Source organism: Ictidomys tridecemlineatus, unplaced genomic scaffold, assembly GCF_052094955.1.
Source record: "Ictidomys tridecemlineatus isolate mIctTri1 unplaced genomic scaffold, mIctTri1.hap1 Scaffold_78, whole genome shotgun sequence".
In the NCBI taxonomy this organism is placed as follows: domain Eukaryota; kingdom Metazoa; phylum Chordata; class Mammalia; order Rodentia; family Sciuridae; genus Ictidomys; species Ictidomys tridecemlineatus.
This window is the reverse complement of record NW_027525752.1, coordinates 636,102-643,458: the sequence shown is the minus strand read 5'-3', so window position 1 is coordinate 643,458 and position 7,357 is coordinate 636,102. Positions and strand designations below refer to the sequence as shown.

Sequence of the window (7,357 nt, the reverse complement as noted above, 5' to 3'; positions counted from 1 at the left end):
CACTTTGAGGGGCTGGGGTTGCATGTGAGGCACTGGGTTTGATCCTCAGCACCACATATAAATATAAAGGTACTGTGTCCATCTACAACCAAAAAAAAAAAAAGGTTTGTTTTTTTTTTAAATTATCACTTTGATATACATGTTTTATAGTATTAGAGAACAGAAAGAACAATGTATCAGTTTTGCTACATTTTAATAGTAGATTTTAAGGGAGCAACATCAAACATCAGTAACATCAAACAAAAAAGGTACTGAGTACTCCACAGAGTACAGAGTGCTGCCAAGTGCCTTGGAAAGTTTACATGACATGGAGAAGATGAGGCCCTTCTCTTGAGAAGTTTACAGTCTGGAAATTTTGACTACTCAGAGTTTCAGTTGAGTGAACATTTTATTAAGGCAAATTCTTCATTTCCTAGAACTACTGTAGACTGAACTATTTTTGCACTTGTGAAATTAACTCAATCCAGATGAAAGAAAAGACTAAATTTGGTTGATAATTCTTTCAGGCTCATATAGTTTTATGAGTCTAGTAAACAAAACTGACCTAACAGACAACTGAAAAATTAAAGACTAGATCTCTTGAAGTGCAAGGGCTAAAACAACTGTTATTTGTTTTAAAAAGCAAACGGATGGTATGATTAGGGTTTACACTAGTTTAAAAATAGGCCAAGTATTGCATTCCCTTCATGCATTGTTCATTTAAAATAGTGAATATTAAAATACGTGGGTTCTACATGTAACCCACAAAAAAGCTCCTCACAAATCTTTATGTTCTGTGTATCAAATATACACCTTGTGTACTATGAAAGATTTATGTCTCATCAAGCTAAAAGTAATGTAAATAGTGAAATTATAATAGGCTAATGACCTGCATATTTTCATATGAATGTAAATATATCTAAATAGGAAATAAATGGCAGTCATATCTACCTATATTAAAAAAAATAAAATATCTTTCCAGATGTTGCATACTCATCACTTTATGAAGACAAGGTATGCAGGTTTTAAGGTTTCACAATCAGTTGTCAGAAAAACAGCAGTTGTTCCTAAAGTATCTCATTAGCATCTGACTCAATTATTTTTAGATGACATGATTTAGAAGATGTAAACCCACCCCAAAATTTGTAATTATTCTGAGATGGTTTTAATGTTAACCCTAGAATCATTAATGTTAACCCTAAAAAAAATAGCAATGTGATGTAGAACAACTAATCAACATGACTAAAAATGTGCTCACTTTCAGAAAAACAATCTGGTCATCTGGAAAAAAAAATCACAGCTACAATCTGGGGAACACTCCCATATAGGATATTGATCTGATCAAGGCACACTATTTCTAAGTAGAACTATCAGATGAGGGTGAATTTAGGCCAGCTCTAAGGAACAGCCTATAAGACAGACCATAACTGATCCAATTTCCTTTCAAAGCAATCTGGTACTATCCTACCCACTTCAATTCAAAAGTTTGAAGTTAATTCAAATCAAAAGACCATATTGGAGCAAAAGTGAGCAAATGTGTAAACTCTAGCACATTCTTATTGCTATATTAAGTTTGAAGATGAGCATACCTACCACAGCAGTATTGTTCCAGGAAGCAGGGTAGGAACAGTGGTAAATTAGGAAACAGGCTATTAATTGCACAATTAATAGGAAAGTAAAAACAAGTTTCAAAATCTACAATAAACCTGTATCCAAAGGAGTCATAACAATGAGGTGCTGGACTTTAGTTCTGTGGTACAGCTTTGCAATGGACTCACTGGCCTATAGGTACGGCTCACTTCTTGCCTCCTGAAGGATGAATATGCTACACAGAGCTATGATGGTTTCTACTGAGTGGTAAAATTCACAGAAATTAGACATTACTCATGTCAGAATAATTCCTTGTGCAAAGTTTGATGTAGATAAAGATAAAGTGGTTTCTTGGTCAATAACTGCAATTTCTTTCTTTTAAAGTCAGTGGGTTTCTTGTATCTGTAACCACAATAGATTTAAAATACTTTGATGATTGATCTACTCCAATGTTACATTCTCGATAAGAGGGACTAAGAAGAAACATGAACTAGTAACCATTAGAACAGTATGAATCCTATATGTATATCACTTACAGTTCTATTACAGTTGGCCCAGGTTTAATCTCATCCATCTCCATGAAAGCAAAACACTTGGTGCTGGTAAACCTTTTTTTTAAGCTTGTAGTGTTTGAATTCAAAGAAGATAGCTGCACCTAAGGAATTAAAACAAACAACATAAGCCAGAGACCACACATTTCTTATGTGTCACCAGAAGCCTATGATTTTACAAAGTAACATGTGTCAAACAGTCTGATGACACAACTGTTGATAACTCACTGTGGCTGTCACTCCAAGCTCTGGTACTAGCATGTCTGAGTGACATTTCTCCATATCATTTAATTCTACAAAGTACAACAAAATTGTATAGCAAGAATGTAAGTTATGTACACAGGTAGAATCATAAACTACCAAAGAATATAAAATATTAAATACCACAAGAAAAACAGAAGTTACTTAAGTATCAGCAGTACCTATAAAAATAGTTTCAATAAGCACCTATATTAGATAGAATAGAAATTTAAGAGTTTCTTTAAAAAAAATTCTACCTTATATCATTTCTCTCCCTCCTGAAACAACCACGCCCAGATTGTCCTTTCCATATTCTTACAAACTAACTGCCAGTTATAGTATCTTTTTACCCAATGCATCTTATTGAAAGAAAAAAAAATAATTTAACTGTTAGAAAGTAATCATTAGGTTCCTAAAAGGACGTAAGGTAATTATTAGGGAACCTGCTTCCTTAACTCTGTATTATGAGAAAAACTTCCCTATCAAATAATATTTAACCACATTATTACACAACTAGATAATGCAACTGCTAATTCTCATATTTTAAAAAAATTGATTTGACTTTAAGTCAATATTCATAACTATGTGACATAAGATCTTGTGTTAAGTACACTATGAACACAAACCCAGATAAGTACTGTGTCCTTAAGAAGTCAGTAACTGATAATTACAAACCTTTGGTTAATTTTTCAATATGCTTCTGGAGCTCAATGTCCACATTAAAATGAACATATGTATCTTCTTTTCTTGAAGCCACAGGAGTATCTTGCACAGGAGTTAAATCTATGTCATTCAGATCTGGAGAAACAATTAAGTTTCTGCTTATGAGCATTCACATATACAGACGGAAAATATAGAAACTGCAAAGGTTACAGTTCCTAAAGAGGCATGGAAAGAGCTGAGAGGAGATTCTCAGGCTAAGAGATTCCTATTTGGTGTGAGCAAGTATGTGAGAGTTGTTGAAGTTCATGGGGTATGTGGAGAGAAATGAATATAGACTGGATAGGAGACCTCATGAAGGGGACAAGGAAGCCTTTACATGGCCAAGTGGACAGAACTTGATCTTCATAGTGAAGTGGTAAAAAGAACAAACATGTTTTTCTTAGGGAATAGCCCACTGTATTTTTCTATGCGAAAAAAAAAAAATCTGGAGTATATAATTTGCCACAATGGAGCTCTGCCACCAATTTCTAACTTTGATCAAGTATGACTTATTTAGAAAAGCCTTTAAACCTAACCTTATCATAATTTCCCTGTTAAGAACCAAAAATGGATGAGAACAGCCAACAAAAACCTTTTTGTTAATGAATAATTTTTCATATATATTATCTAAATTCTGGTTATACTGTTTACAACATACCCTGAATTTACAACAACCAGATGGTACGTTATATATAGTTTTAATTTTCTGGGTTTTAAAATCTCAGTTTAGTCAAATGCAACATGGACTCATTTAATAACTCCTCAGTGTTTATGTGTTATTCATTTATGTGTCTCAAAAAGCTCAAAAACAATTTAGTACATTTAATAATTAAAAAATATTTACATAAAAATATTTCAGTTTAACATATGCAAAGGTAATTTAACATTTACAACATCGTTAAATATTTTTGTGTTTTAAGTATACTTTCTGAATGAGTATGCAGTTTTACAAATGGCCTATCAAACAATGTAAATATTTTCCAGTATACTATATATTTGATAACTGGTAACATCGGAATTTAAAAGTGTACCAGTATTAGTGCTGTGGATTATGTTCTTTAAATAAATGTTTTTCTTTGTGGTCAATTGATAAAAGTTCCTCCATTTAATTTCAGCACCAATCTGTTCCTTTGGTGCAAAACTATAGATTAAAATAAGCCGTTTGTACTAACTATAGTTATTTCTGTAAAATGGTATAATTTATTCCTTAATCACATCATCATCCCACGGGATTGCTTTCAGGGCATGGATGTTATGGTCGCACCCTATTTCCCTGTCCCCTGATTTTCATCTGCCTCTGTAGGACTCACCTAAGTAGATACCTCAGTAGCACAGGAAGAAGAAGGGGCTGAAGCAGGAGAGATGGGAAAACAGGACATGGGGCTTTGTGGAGAGAAATGAATATAGACTGGGTAGGAGAAGGTGAGGGGTGCTTTTGTTAATCTACATCCTGAAGGCTGTAGCTGCTGTTAAGGACAATGTGTATGTTTAGTCTGCACGTTAGATGGAATCTGAAGAGCAAAAATCTATACAAACTCAAAAGCAAAAGTGAGTGTATAAGTAGGAAATATTTTTTTGTAAGTCTTTCGAACTATGTTCTGTTATGATCTCTTCTAGGATTTTGCCTCATTATAGAATGCATTAAAGTAAGTTGTCACATATACAAGATCATCCCCTGTCAAAAACTTTGTCCCATATGAGAAAAAAATAATGCAATTTGCCAGTTATTTACCCTTTACACTAACTGTAATATAGGGATCGATGCACTGTCCAGCTTCTTTCAGACCAATTTTCTCAATCCTGATAGTGAGTAATGTCATTCCCGGTTCTAATGGCAACCTTGGTAATAAAGTACCTGGCAACAGAGAAACCTCAATAAAAGTTAGCTCCACCAATAATGCAGAGTAAATACTTTGATAAACAGAAGACATAGCCTACCTCTTAGGAACTAGCTAGGCATTTTTATTTTTATTTTTATTTCCAAAATTCATGAACATCTGATGTTATACTTTTTAGAAAAATATTTAATTTTACACATAATATATCTGCATTTCCCAACCATACAATCACCTTTAAGCAGAAATAATAATTTCTATAATAATAGTATATAGTATGTATAATAAAAGTATGTTAAAAACATCACTTGAGGAAGCCCAATGATACATAATAGTATAATATGCTCACATAATATTTATATTCAATATGTACTTCTATATTATATTCAGCATCTTAATATGAAGTGGTAGAACAAAGACAAGAAAAGCTTTTAAAATACTTGTTATACTGTTCTAAAGTCTGAGACATTTAATATCACAGTTGATCAATACATTCTTCTCTTTAGTTACTCCTAATAAAGAAAATAATTTACAATTTGATATTTATGTTTTAATTTAACTATATAGTCTAACTTCTATTCTTCATTCTATTTTGTATGATTTATTCTCTCAGAAATTAGTACTATACAGACTGCCATATAAAATGGCCATTTGTATAACTGAACATTTTCCCCAAAACCAACTAAAATTTTTAAAACTAACCCCCCCCCAGAACAACATGACAACATTCACCCACCAAGAACATATGAAGGAAGAAATCAACTGTTCAGTATGTTCCCTTTTTTGAAACTGACAATAGAGAACAGATGCAAATAAGCTGATTTTAATCAAGTATGTATACAGAACCTCAAAATACACTTAACAAAAGATTTTGGTTGATGTTTTTCAAGTTTCTATTCAACAATGTGTTATGCTACTTTTAATGAGTTATTTGAAATACATGAAGTAATCAACACACTACATTTGAAAATACACATTTGATTGATGGCAAATGTGGCTTGAGGAAATTTTGGGAGGTGATGGGAATGTTCTGAACTTGTATAGTGATGGCAGATGCAAAACTCTATAGAGGTGTCAAAAATCGATGAATTTTATACTTACATAAGGGAAATGTTATGAAATGCAAATTATACCTCAACAGTGCTGTTAAAAATGTATTACTTTCTAATTTAAACAAATATGAAGACAATATAGACAAATGCAACAATGGGAAGGCCTGGAGGCTGCATTCCACTGTTGCATTAACAAACCTAAATGGGCTCAGGCTGATATCATTAAATATACACATAATACCTTTTATGCATCTTCTTTGATTGACAAATGAGGGTACTTTTAGAAGAGGGGCTTGTACCTGGACATCTGGGATGAACTTCAGAAAGTTAAGAAACACTTCTGAAATTTTATGAAAAATGTGAATATGTATACATTTATATTTATATATATATATACATACATATTCATATATGAATTTTTCTGCAGAAAAGTTCATTCTATTATGTAGTACATGGCTGTATAAATATGCTACAGTTTATGTACACATTCTTGTGTTGATAGACATTTGAATTACTTCAAGTGTTTGGATATAGTTAACAGGCTCTTCTGAACATCTTCTAGTGCCCATAAGCACCCATTTCTGAAACAGAGGAATCACTAAGTCACCTGGAATGTTACCTCCATACCTACTATGTAATGACAATCCATTTCCCAAGGTGGTTGTGCCAACTTTTATTCCTAGCCCAAGTGCAGTAGTGTTCCCATTGCTCCACATCCTCATTAGGTACTGTTTTCTCAGATTCTTCATGTTAGCCAATTTTGGTATAAAGAGATCAATCATTTTAATTTGCATTCCTCTGAAGATTAATAAGGTTGAGCACCTTTTAGAATAAATCAAATATATGATTTCCTCTTTTCTGAAGTGTGTTCAATTATTTTGCTCGATTTTCTATTGAGATGTCTATCTTGTTGAGCTGTATGAGGTCTCTATTATTTTGCTGGACAAATGTTTTACAAATAGCTTCTTAGTAGTTTTCCTTTATAAAGACTTTTTGTTGAAGTAGAGCATATACATTTTAAAATGCACAAATTGTTAGTACAGTTTGCTGAACTTCCACAAAGTGAATACACCTGTATAACTAGTATCAGATCTAGGTAAGATATGATCAGCCTCCTGGGAGTGTCCTTCCCCCCACCCTATGCAATTCACTCTTCCAAAAGATAGCAACCATTGCTAACTTCTAACACCAAGTGTTAGTTTTGAATGTTAAGAATGACTTTTCTCTGCCATGGTGTCTTCTGATTATGATAAATACTTACTGCTAGTAATATTCAAATTTCTTAATATCTTCCTTTACAATCAGTGCTTTTTATATCATATTTAAGAAAACTTACCCCACTCCAAAATCATAAAGGTATTATCTTGAAAGCATTTTATAGTTTTGCCATTCACACTTAATTCTATAT

General features: G+C 32.7%; 1 long non-coding RNA gene across 1 annotated transcript; it reads right to left on the bottom strand.

The window, feature by feature from the left end:
• Positions 1-1,196: 1,196 nt before the first annotated feature.
• Positions 1,197-3,641, bottom strand: LOC144374631 (uncharacterized). The gene is made up of 3 exons (XR_013433983.1): positions 3,036-3,641; positions 2,106-2,224; positions 1,197-1,971 (listed from the first exon to the last, which is right to left on the bottom strand). It is a non-coding gene; the product is annotated as an uncharacterized LOC144374631 (long non-coding RNA).
• Between the last annotated feature and the right edge of the window lie 3,716 nt (positions 3,642-7,357).